This window comes from Delphinus delphis, chromosome 17 (assembly GCF_949987515.2).
Source record: "Delphinus delphis chromosome 17, mDelDel1.2, whole genome shotgun sequence".
In the NCBI taxonomy this organism is placed as follows: Eukaryota; Metazoa; Chordata; class Mammalia; order Artiodactyla; family Delphinidae; genus Delphinus; species Delphinus delphis.
The window spans coordinates 22028428-22042022 of record NC_082699.1 but is presented as its reverse complement, the minus strand read 5'-3'; the positions used below and the strand labels follow the sequence as shown (position 1 = coordinate 22042022).

Sequence of the window (13595 nt, the reverse complement as noted above, 5' to 3'; positions counted from 1 at the left end):
TAGTTTTTGCCCTTTTCATATTTTAACTCCCTCCACAGATATTAAAATAACACTGATTACCATATCCTTAATATCCTTACTTATCTGATCAATCTTCCTGTATTCAAGTAAATTCTTGTAGCTGCCACTTTCCCATCCCACACATTTTCTCCACCTGGCACGGGTTATGACTATCTGTACAGAGTGGTTGCCAAGGCCACTTCCTCATGTGGATGCCCTTTCACACGAATCAGACTTCAGCAGTCAACTCCAGGCTCCCTTATGCAGACATCCTCTCCCCTTTCTCAGACTCTGAGGCCCAATGCCAAGTCATGTGGTTCCTTGAATGCCCACCTCCCCCATGCTGACAAAGGGTTATTTTACCTCACTTAATGGACCGATTTGTTCAAGAAGGGAAGGGATCACAACACTGTAAAGCAATTATACTCCAATAAAGATTTTTTTAAAAAAAAGAAGGGAAGGGACAAGGAAGGGGATGAAGAAAGGCAGGTGGACAGGGATGAACAGGTATCTTTTTTTTCTAAACAATATTTGAAGAGGTCCTTCATTTAGAAGTTACCAAGACATTATGAAGTATCAGCTGAAGAACTGAAACAACGACATATATTTACACATCTATATCCCTACATCTATGACACACAATGTACACCTAATTTTACAGCAACCAAAATATAATTTAACAAAACTTATGATGCTTAGCCATACACTTTAATACTCAGCAACTTAAAAAAATATGCAGTGCCATTTGGCTGTTAACTATCAGTCCATTTATATGAATGGATTTGTAAAACTCCTAGCCAAGAGTGTTTGGGATAGCGTCTCTACTGGTCCTTACTGGATCCTCTTCTTCTTTTGTCACTCTTTTCAGTCGTTTGTCGATTCTCGATTGTATCTCACTGGTGACTCGCATGACCATTGGTAATCATATCTGGGCAAATACCCCAGCTTGGTGTCTCTCAAAGGGCTGACTGAAAACCATTTGCAACAGAATCAACTGAGGTACTTGATAAAATTCAGGTCCACAGGTCCTGTTCTGATTTCCTGCTCAGAAGCTCTTTAGAGAGTAATAAATATTTGGAAAATACCTTAGCTAATTCTCACACATTAACACTGAAACCCTGGTGTAGTTTGCATGTCTACAATGCCTCAAAGTTCACGGTTTAAAACACATAGGTCTCACCAACTGCAGTTCTTTTATTTTAGCTTCGTCAATTCACATTTGTTATTTAACCAACTTGGAAATTGCTAGATGTGTGAATAGCCGCCAAAGTAAAATGTATCTATCTTTTGCAAAAATGTCTTCTACCAAATGTCTCTACAAAATGAAATGTAAATACCTTCTAAGATCTTGCTCGGAGGAATCTTACAGATTTTTTAAATATTCCAGGTTTTAGGGAATAGCAAGTGCAAAGGCCCTGACGTTGGGAAAGCCACTGCAGAAAGAAAATCTGGATGTGTGTGTGAGAGAATAGTAGTAGTAAATGAGTTTGGAGAGTAGGGCAGAAGAAATATTGAATAAAGCATGTAGGACAGGTAAAAAGTTTACTTTTTATTCTAAAGTGATGGGAACGGGTTTTGCGAAATAATGTGATATGATTTATGGGTTTTTTTAGATTATTCTGGCTATTGTACTGTTTATAGACTATAAGGATTGGGGCAAGAGGGGAAGAAGCAAGGAGGTTGTGGAAGAGGCTGCCTATTGCATTAGATGAGGCAAGCAATGATGGCTTGGAGTAAGTAAAGATGGCAAGAGTAAGGTGAGAGGTAGGTGGATTCAGAATGTATTTTCAAGTTAGAGCTGGCAAGAATTTCTGATGGACTGGACATAGGAATTGTGGGAAAGAGAGAGTTTAAGGATGAATCTAACATTTTTGGCCTGAGCAACTGGATGAGTTATGGAGCCAGGAAAAACTGGAGTGCAATGGATGGATCAAAGCAAAATATTTAGTTTTATTTGCTAAGTTTGAAATGTCTATTATGCATAGATTGGAGATATTTAGTGGGAAATTGGAATTAGGAGTCTGGAGGTTAGATGAGTAGTTAGGGCTAGAAGTATGAATTGAGGAGTCATAAGTCATCTTCCCATTAAAGTAACGGGACTAGATTAAAACTCATGAGTAGTTAAGGTAGATGGAGAGTGAAGGGGGCCAGGAATGAGCCTTAGGGCATTCTAACAGACGTTGAGGGATGGGAGGCATCACCAAGGGAGACTGCCAAGGAATGGTGAGTGAGGAGGGGAGAAATCTAGGAGAGGATGGTGTCCTGGTAGCCAGTGAAACAAAATATTCATTCTGGAAATTATGAAGTTCATTTTCCAAAGTTTCTTGAATTGATGAGAATTTGAAACTTGGTATTTTAAAAAGAGCTTTAGCAAACAGAAAAGAGAATAATTTTCTATAATGAGTGATTGATTGCAGTAGCATGGGGAATGGAAAAGTTGTGAAAAGGGAATCAAGAATTTATGTAAAAGACAATTTTAAACAAAAGTATTCATTTAAAAAACAAGTACAAAATATTTAGACATTATATTTTGCCTTTGTGTCAACAGCAGTACAGCATGCTGTAAGTGAAAGATGAAGGATTACAGTTTAATATCAAATCAGGGAAAAAGGTGAAATACTTGAATTGTTTGTAGATTTTTAATAGATTTCAAACCTTTATTGGTTTTGAATAATGTCATATTTCAAACATAATTTTCTAAATAATCATAACAATTTTAGTATCAGAATAAACCTTATATAACCTTATATAAACCTTATTTAAATGCACATATACTTCATTTTTATGGGTAAAATTAGGACTCCGGTCTTCTGATTACCAGTACTATTTCTTATTGCAACACAGTGTTTAAATGTATAGATGATTGAAAAAAAGAGCATACCAGTGATCTCTTAAATGTTTTACAAAATATTAAGTAATTAAAATTAGGGGAAATAAAGCTCATGAGGATTAAGTTACAGGAAGAGTTTATAAGAGGGCAAAGAAGTAGGAGATGTATTTCCACACGGATAAATATGAGATTTTAGGAGAAAATGACCAAAATTGCATTTATAAGGTCATGATACTAGCTAAATGAAATAAAGACAACCATCATGTGAATAACATATAATTTTGAAGGTGAATTTTGAATATGGAGACTGATACAGATTAACATCTGATTATAATAAAAATCAGATAGGCAGGGTAACAAGGTCTTCTTCATCAAATCACAGCTTATCAGGAATAAGGGAACCTCTTGATACTTTGGTATGTGCCATTTTAGGACAATAAACTTGCTACAAAGTGAACACTTGATGCAAGAAATAGTTTAGAAACATAAATGTGATTCAAGAAATTCATGGATGGTGAAAGCTATGTTGGATTATTTCAAAAAGTTAGGGATGACTAGGTTAAGTAAATTCTCTTTTTAATAACAGAATAACTGTCACATGAAAGATCTCACTATGCCATTGACAAAGATAAAATCCCGGGATGCCATGGCTTCACAGTCTAATAGTCTAGAGCTACAATGTCCAGTATACTGTCCATTAGTCACAAGTGGCTATTAAATACTTGAAACGTGGGCAAGTTTGACTTAGGAACTGAAATTTTAATTTTATTGAATTTTATTGAATTTACATTTAAAAATTTAAAAACACATGTGACTAATGGCTATAGTTTTTGAAAGCACTAAGAACATTTCCATTATCATGGAAAGTTCTATTGACCAGAGCTGACCCATAACATTTTTATTGAATTTTACATTTATTCCTCTTTGCTAAGAAAATCCTCTCTCTTACTAAAAAATAATATCAGCAAGATGGCTAGATATAAGCTCAAGATGCAAAAATCTATTGGATTTCTATAATCCAGGAACAAAAAGAGAGTTTAAAAATTATTTAAAATGGAAAAAAAAAAAACTACCTAGGAATAAATCTAAATAAAAATGTGCAAGACATTTATGGAGAAAATAAAACCTTATTGAAAGATATTAAAGAAGTCTTAAATAAATGGAGAGATACATCTTGTTTATGGATAGAAAAGACTCATCATAATGATGTAAATTTTCCCCAACTTAATTTATATTGTCAATACAATTACAATAAAAATACTTAATAGAGGTTTTACAGGATTGCCAATTCTGAAATTTATGTGAATGGTCAAGAACAGCTCAGACACACCTAAAAAATCCATTCATTCCAAAATGGTCCTGAAAACTTAATTATTCATAAGAAAACAAAGAAATTGGATAATACAGACAAGTCGATTGTAAGTGCATTAATGGCTTGAAAATAAAACAAAGATACACTAGAACTTTCAGAAGAAAATATACTATATCTGGGTAGCATTAAACTAAGGAAGGACATTTTAAGTAGAACAAAAAGACACTAAGCGAAAAGGTAAATTTGATTTCATTAAAATTGAGAGCTGCTATTTATCACAAGACAACATTAAAAAAGTGAGAAGGCATGAAATAACTTATTTGTGTCATATATAGCTGACCAAGGATTATTTGCTTGTATTTAAAGAACAATAGAAATAAGTAAGAAAAAGATAAACAGTAGAAAAATGGACAAAAGATATTCTCTGGACTTTCACAGAATAGGAAACATAGGCAACTATTAAACAAATAAATGAAAGGATTCTCAACCTATCGGTAATTAGGGAAATACAAATTAAAATTGTTATGGACTGAATTGTGTTCCCTAAAATTCGTAGGTTGATGCCCCATCTCCCAATGTGGCTGTTTGGAGACAGGGACTTTGAAAACATAATTATGGTTAAATGAGGTCATAATGGTGGGGCCCTAACTGATATGACTGGTGTCCTTGTAAGAAGAGGAAGAGATACGAGGGATGTATACACACAGAGAAAAGGTCATGTGAGGACATAGCAAGAAAGCAGTGGTCATCTGCAAGTCAAGGAAAGAGGCCTCAGGAGGACCCCAAACTGCCAACATCTTGATCCTGGACTTCCAGCCTCCAGAACTGTGAGAAGATAAATCTCTTGTTTTTTAAGCTACTGAATCTGACGTATTTTGCTAGGACAACCTGAGCAGACTAATAACAAGGAACAAAAGACTAGACTGGCCATTCTAACTGGTGAAGCTATAGAGCAAAAGGACTGAAAATTGATTCCATAACTTTGGAAAACATTTTGACATTATTTTTTAAAGTTGACTATTTGAATTCCCTACAACTCAGCAATTCTACTCTCAGTATGTCTACTCTTTTACTTATGTTAAATCTTGCACATGTGTACCAGGAAACATTAAAATAAATGTTCATGGAAGTACTGTCCATAATAGGCCCAAAACAACCCAAATATCATTAATAGAATAATAAACACATTTTCTTGTATTTATACAATAAAATATTGTACAGTAGTACAAATGAATGAACACTAGTTAAAGCAGAGTGGATGAACCTTAGAAACATAATGTTGAGTAAAAAAAGCAAGAACAGAAGACTAAAGTATGATATCAATTTTATAAATCTCAATAATAAGCAAAATCAGATAAAAATTATGTGGATGTTGAACATAAAGCCAAGATCAGAGTGATTTCTTTGGTGAAAGCAAGAAGGTGGGAACAGGGTAGAGAACAGAGAGAAGACTCAGCAGTTTTGATTCTAGTTCTTAGTTTTGGTGGTGTGTTTGCAGTTTTTATTATTTCTCATAACTTACATACAATTAAATATATTCTTTTGTATATTATCTAATAATATTTAAAAAATCCATTATATACCAAAGATAACCCCTAGACATTAATTATAGAGAGTCCACTTTGAAACAACACACATAGTTATTCATAAATCTTCTGTAGTTGAAAGCTTTTAGCTATGAAATTCTTCCCCTTTCATATGAGGACTTTATGTTCCATAATGAAGGAAAATCGTTCCTACTTTGGGACAATTTGCCTTCTTTATTTAAGTGATACTAGTCCTTTGGCTGCCTAGAAATTTTAAAAACAACTGATAACTACGATCTACTGCCTGCAAGAGAATAAAGGAAAAGGAGCATAGGAGGCAATCTCATACATTATTGATAAACACATACAAAGACAATATTGGTACAAAGCTATTTCTCCATATAGCAACTCTGAATTTTAATAATAAATACATATATATATATCAAACATTAATAAAAGAATAAAATTATCCAATATGAGTACATTTGCTCCTGTTTTGCAATTAGTTCCAGGATTCTATTTTAGATTATTACTTCATATCTGCGAGAGTTGGGTGTGTGTTTGTGTGTTTGGTTTTGTGGAAGCTGCATTGTGCTAAATTTTACATTTCTTTCTTGAATTAAATGGCTTTTGTTATCCCTTGGGAATACTGTAGACAGCAACAGCAGATTACTACCTACCAGTGGAAAAATATAAACAGCAATTTTAGCTGCTAGTGATTCTGAAATTGCCCTTAACTTTGTCCTTATAAAAATGCTCCAAGAATTACATTTTGCAAATCCACAGATTTACTATTCATATTCAAGTCATTTACATGGACAAATAATGTAGCCTGCCTTTTCAGTAACACAGGATGTTATAGCCATCAAGCCATCAGCCACTGAAGCCACCCCCAAAGCTGCACCCTGAGGGGATTCAGGATGGAGAAAACAGGATACTGGCCCTAGATAATTAAAGTGCATATCAAGGGAATGATTTCCATGAGACCAGACTCTTGCATCTCACCATATATAGAAAAGTGCTAAATTTATTAACTTAAGATGTCTAGTTTCTTTAATTAACAGTAATCTTTTGATGTTCCAACTACCTGTTTTTTTTTTTTTTTTTGCAAGAACCCCTAAATACCCTGTGCCCTCCCTTACCTCTTCAGAACAGTCCCTCAGAGCTATCTGAGAGGTTGTCTCCTGACTTAAGTCCTCAGTATGTCCCCCACATAAAACATAATTCTCAACTTCTAGGTTGTGCATTGTTTTCAGTCAACATTTAATTGTATGGCTCATGTAGGTACTATGCCTAAATGTAATGGGATGAGCTGTAAATTATTAAAACTAGATAAATTCTGTCAGCTCTACCACTAGCTGAGATCCAGGCTTTCACCTCTGGATACTTCTGTCATAGACCTTGGAAGATATGGGGTCTGTGTTGGTCTTAAAATTATTCTTAGAATTCTGGGGACTCATTCATTCTTTCAACAAATTTTATTGCTTATATTCTATGTGTCAGTTACAGTGCTGGGTCTTGAAATACAGAAGTCAACACACGAAAATACAAGGATAAAACACATTTTCTACCATATTAATTTTTTTCATTCATTAATTCATCCCTAAGTCATTCAACACGCATCTTCTTATTGAATACTGATGAGGGGTCAAATGCTATGATAAACACTGAGTATATAACTGCAAATGAGATGGATAGGCCCTGATTTTGATGTCACTACTATCTTTTGTCCTGCCATATAATGGGACAGCTTCATTATTCCCTTTACCCTAAGTTTTTTTTTTTTTTTTTTTCGGTACGCGGGCCTCTCACTGTTGTGGCCTCTCCCATTGCTGAACACAGGCTCCGGACACGCAGGCTCAGCGGCCAAGGCTCACCGGCCCAGCTGCTCCGTGGCAGGTGGCATCTTCCTGGATTGGGGCATGAACACGTTTCCCCTGCATCGGCAAGCGGACTCTCAACCACTGCACCACCAGGGAAGCCCTACCCTAAGTTTTTAATCACAAATTACTAAAGAAAATAAAACTGTTAGTGGAGTTTCAACGTGCATAGGTAAATGAGAACACAGAACTCCCCTTTCGCATGCCCCATTCTCCTCCTTCTAACTCCCTATGTGAACTCACTTTGTGCCAAGACCAAGATGTGCCCCAATAAGAACCAAGCTGATTTCCTCACACTGACTGAGGCTATTGCTCACTTAGAAGACTTGATGCTTAATTTTGATGAGCAGCTAGAAGACCATGGAGCCAACCTATAAAAATGATTTTTCTTGGGAGAAAATGCTAAAAAGGGTTAATGTGCTGTTCACATGTCTAACCTCCTGGGATTAAACCACAGGCACCAAGATCACCAAGTGTACTTGGCAACAATGAGCTAAAAATGAAAAAAAAAATAAGCATTATACTGTTATTGTAATCATTTTCCCCCAAGGCACTCTCTGAGAAACACCACAACCTCTAAGGGAATTGAGAACAGCTTCCTTGTGCGGTAGGTTATATATGCATCTTTTTCCAAGCAGTTAAATCATATCCAGCTATCAACACACCTTACTTAAGGTGATTGTAATGTATGAGATTAAATGTTCCTACCTGATTGGAAACCTTCTTGTCATCAATTCATTGGCTATACTGGATTTTTTTCTTGGGTCAGACCTTCAGACTTCTACCAGAAATTGTTCCTTTGGGGAAACCAGGCCTTCCCAGAAACTCAGGAAACTGAAATGGAGACAGCAAGAGAGAAGGAAATTATTTGGACATATAGACCTCAATTGTTTGGTTTTAAGTAAACGTCCAAGCAAACATCTTCTAAATGGTATAATAACTTTAGGGAAGTTCACGGTTTATAAGTTTGTGTACTCATAAACTGAACGTATTATGATAAGAGTACAGGTTGCATTTTGTGTCTTCAACTCAAGCAAAAAAGGCCCAGTAATCCTTTGTTCATTAAGACACAAAGAGAGGGCAAAAAGGGCAAGTTTCTAAGTCTTTTTCTTTACAATTTACTTCCTTTCTTCAGTCTTCATCAAGATCTTCAGGAAATTAACTTTACTAAAGTTAATTATTCATAAAATAAACATAGGAACCTGCAGAAGACTATTTCACAGAGACCTGTAGTGTACAATATCCATTGCATACATGCACCATGAGCTTGTCTTTTCTAGCACTGGCATACACAAAACTCTGTGTGTGTGTGTGTGTGTGTGCACATGTGTATCTTTTTTTGTGATGAGCCATAGGGAGAAAATAAACCTACTGGCTGCAATTCAGTGATGTAGAAAGATTTAAGGGTACAAGAAAAGGCTACATCAAGTGAAGCAATAAAGTCATGAGGTTGTGGTTCCATAATAATAACAATAGCAGTCTTCTGTAACCAAGGGAGCAGGCTCCTCAAATTATAGTCACACCTGTTAGACCATCTGCCCATAAATTTCAGACTATCATGAATGGAAAACAAATGGCACTGTCTCTCCTTCCCTTTATCCATTGGCCATTCTCACATAAACTCTTTTTCTCTTCAAGGTCATGCTCTTTCCTATCTGTTTAAAAATATTAGGATTTAGGAGGAGTGATACGTAATGTGCCGTGCCTTGGTACTTGTACCAGTGACGGCTCTGTAAGGAACACTGGGTTGTTAGGAGGCTATCAATTGAATTCCCCTAGAAGCAGAACCTGAGGCAATAATTTGAATGCAAACTGTTCATCTGGGAGGTGCTTCCAGAAAACTCAGAAGTGGAGTAGGAATTGAGAATGGAGGCATGGAAGGAAGCCAACTGAGGTGCATTACTAAATAAATCACTCCTGCAGGGAACTGCTGCCAGTACTTCAGGGGAGTTCTGTGAAACTCTATAGAGCATGTCTCAGAGTTATCCCAAGAATCGGTGAGAAACTTGAAGTACTTATCTTCCAGTCCCCTCCATCCTTGGTTGAAAGCTACACCCAGATACATTAACTCCTGTACACTTCTGGCCTGCCCTAAGGTGGATAATTGCAGGTGGTAGCATGATTCTATCAGCATATACTGGAATGATGAGTGCTGGGGAGATATGAGTGGAGCCTTGAAACCATCTAATACAGTCAGGGCAGGAGATATTAATTATTGGCTTGCAAGTCCAAATGGATAACCTTAAATTCCTGGGTTAATGGTTTTACTTTGAGGTTTTTAAGCATGATGTATGAGTAAAAATTTCCTCTATTAAATCAAGTTTAAGATCCTAAGCCCCTAATCTTCTGGAAAACCGTGGGTATCTTTTAACAGATTTTTGAAAAGTAACATGATTAAGATTTCAAATTAACCATTCATTCATTCACTCATTCAACAAACATTTATTGAACACCTAAAGTATGCCATGGGTTAAACTAGGCACCAGTGTTACTGTTACTAAAATCATTATCGTGCCACCTAGAATTCAATGTATTGTGACAATCAAATAAGAAAATCCATAGTTACTGTAAAAATTATTACAGAGTGCTATAGGAAGACACGGTAAGACCTTAATTCATGCTGTGGACAGCAGTATATGGGGGATATCAGTAGGGTTTCCTGTAGAAGGCAATTGAAATGGATATGTAACATGATGGAGGGGTGAATTTTTGAGGAAAAGAGAAGATACATTCATGGTTGCCGGAAAATGAATGGTTAAGGATCAGTCCAGAAAGGAGCTCCATTCATAATCAGTATAAGAAATGCTCACTTAGGCTTCCCTGGTGGCGCAGTGGTTGAGAGTCCACCTGCCGATGCAGGGGACACGGGTTCCTGCCCTGGTCTGGGAAGATCCAACATGCCGCGGAGCGGCTGGGCCCGTGAGCCATGGCCGCTGAGCCTGCGCGTCCGGAGCCTGTGCTCCGCAACGGGAGAGGACACAACAGTGAGAGGCCCGCGTACCGCAAAAAAAAAAAAAAAAAAAAAATGTTCACTGGAGTGTAAGAAAAGAAGACAATGGAGAGGGTGGTAGAAGCCATATCATGAATGGTCCATGTATGTATAGTAAGTGCTATGGTCTAGTCTTTGTGTTCCCCTCCAAATTCATACGTTGAAATCTTAATTTCCGTAGCTGATGGTATTAGTAGGTGGGGCCTTTGGGAAGTGATTATGGTATTAGTGCTCTTATAAAAGAGACCCCACAGAGCTCCCTAACCTCTTCTGCCATGTGAGGATACAATGAGAAGTCTGTGACTCAGAAGAGGGCCCTCATCTGACCATACTGGCACCCTATTCTTGAACTTGCAGCCTCTGGAACCGTGAGAAAAAAAACAAAAATTCCTGTTGTTTATGAGCCACCCAACCTGCAGGATAATCTTACAGCAGCCCAAAAGGACAGAGAGTTTGGATGTGAGATTTTACTCCAAGAAAGATGGGAATCCATTGAAGGATTTTAACTGGTAACTTAGAAGAGAGAAAAGTTTCATAACACATCAGGTATTTTTATAAGAAAAAATTGTTTCATCTTCAGAAAGATCACTCTGGAAATACTGTGACTAGATTTCTGGAGAAGCGTGATGGCAGTCCTGGATATAGAAAGATGAGTTAGTAGTCCATTAATATAAGTCAAACAAGAAAGTGGATATAAAAAGTGTGAATTTGTGGCTGAGAGTTCTTTTCTTTAAGTACTTGAAAAATGTTATGTCAATGCTTCTGACTCCATAGTTTTAGACAAGAAATATGCTGTCATTGGAATTGGTGTTTCTCAATAAGTGATGCATTGTTTCTGCCTGTCCACTTTCGAGATTTTTTTTTGTCTCTACTTTTCAGAAGTTTAATTATGACATGTCTTGGCAAGGATTATCCTTCTGTTTTTCCTCTTTGGGTTTGTTCAGAATCTTGAATTTGTGTTTATGTCTTCTAAAAAATTGGGAACTTTTTAGTCATTATTTCTTTGAATACTTTGTCAGTCCTACATGCTCTCTTTTTTCATTCTGGAACTTTGATGATATGAATGTTAGTGCTTTTGTTACTGTTTACAGGTTCTTGAGATCCTGTTCTTTCTCCCATCTCTTCCCCTCAGTCTATTTTTCTCTGTACATTTGGTACGTTGTATTGATCTCTTCTAAATTCATGATTCTATGCTTTGTAATCTCCACTCTAATCTTGAGCAAAGTTTTTTGATTGTTGTATTTTTCAGTTCTACTGTTCTCATTTGTTTTTATTCTTATAACTTCTAGTTCTTTGTTTACATTTTCTATTTTTTCCCATTTCTGTCAAGGAACACATAATTGCTAATTGAAGCATTTATGTGACAGCTTATTTAAAATCCTTGTCTGATAATTTCAATAGATGTTTTATCTCAGTGTTGGTGTATGTTTATTGTCTTTTCTCATTTATTTTGTGATTTCCTGGTTCTTTGTGTCATGAGTATTTTTCAATTGTATTCTAAACATTGTGAGTTATTATATGACTCTGTATCCCATTTAATTGTATTATTACTTTTTAGAAGGAAGTCATCCTATTTGAGGTGTAGTATGAGGACTGGGGGGTTACATACAGATTTCCATTGGGCCCTACTGACAATACCCCAGCAAAAGTGGGCACTTACATTGTCTCACTGCAGACAGATCAAGTAGAAGTTCAGCTATCCTATTGGCCCTTCTGACACCTTCCCCCCAAAAGTGGGAACATTAATATCATTGTGTTGCCTTTTAGTAGGAGTGGAAGTTCATCTCCCCAGTAGATTTCTTGACACCAGGGGAGGGGAGAAGTGAAGTGTTTGCTGTCCTTCCTCCCACTTCATTCCTTCTTGTTGATGCCGGGTGTGGGTAGAGGGTCAGCTACCTGCTGGCCCCACTGACACCAGGGTAAGAGGAAGAGAACTGCCAACTAGCCCTGCTTGTGCCATCTCATTCTGTCTTACTGCCTCAGGACGGTTATGGGGATTCAGCACCCCATTGGGTCTCACTGACACCATGTGTTGGGGGTTAATGGGTGCCTACTCCCTCCAACCTGTAACATCCTATTCTTATTGATGTCAGGGAGAGACGGAGGCTAAGTCCCACCATTGGACCCCGCGACTGTGTGAGGGCAGCCCAGTGTTAACTAGCCTATCAGGCACCACCTTTTAAAGTCTCTTTGCTAATGGAAAGGGGTGGAGGCTCAGCTCACCACAGGGCCACACTGAAACAACCCTGGTGGGTAATCAGAGCGCTGCCTCTTCTGGAGGGTAGGAGTGGGGTAGTGTGGAAGATCAAATCCTAGCTTGGCCCAACTGAAACCACAGGACATAGGGGATGGGTGCAATATTCCACTGGCACTTGGCTCGAGTAGAGTGTATATTATTGCCCAAATGGTTTTCTGTCTTTAGCATCCCCTTTCCTCATACTTTGGCTAGGGGGAACAGGGTTTTTTTTTGAAGCTTTTTTGTCTGTTGTTCTGTTGGTGGTTATTGATTGGGGGTTCCTGTAATACCCTCTCCAGGATGTATGGGAAGCAACAGGAAACACAGGGGACTCATCACCATGTTATTCCTCAAGTCCCAAAGTCCCTAGTTAAGTCTGCCTTCTCATTTCCACCTTTCAGTGTCTTCCTATGTTTGTTTGTTGTTATGTTCAGGGTTTTAGTTTTAAGTGGGGGAACCTGGGAGAAATGGGCTACTTCATCTTCTTGGAAGCAGAAGTCTGGAGGCCTATTGATGTTACAAAGTACTGCTGACTGTAAATTAAAATTTGATGATATACACCTTGCCCTTTAAGAATTATTCTGCTAGATGATGTGGCTTCCCAAAGTTGCTACAATTTGATTTTCACACTTCTAAAAGTCAAGTGTTTTGCTGGAGTTGAAATTTAAAGATAAGCAAGAGATGAGGCTAAGATGATCTATGTGGTAACAGATTAAAGTTGGAAACATCAACATACATTCATGGTTAGCTTAATATTGCTTCATATTACCTTAATACACATGTTATATAGAGAGATACTTATAGATATGTGCATATACATGG

The 13595-nt window shown here is 37.2% G+C and overlaps 1 protein-coding gene across 2 annotated transcripts in view; it reads right to left on the bottom strand.

Annotated features, from left to right (window-relative positions):
* The window catches only part of PKIA (cAMP-dependent protein kinase inhibitor alpha), a 95783-nt gene that overhangs the window by 24979 nt on the left and 57209 nt on the right, over positions 1-13595 (bottom strand). Inside the window, exon 2 of one of the 2 annotated variants that reach the window (XM_059994796.1) lies at positions 8257-8382. The exons of the other annotated variant lie outside the window; for it this stretch is intronic. The gene's annotated coding sequence lies outside the window, so the exon portion shown is untranslated. The remainder of the gene's footprint in view (positions 1-8256; positions 8383-13595) is intronic. 2 annotated transcript variants of the gene reach the window in all.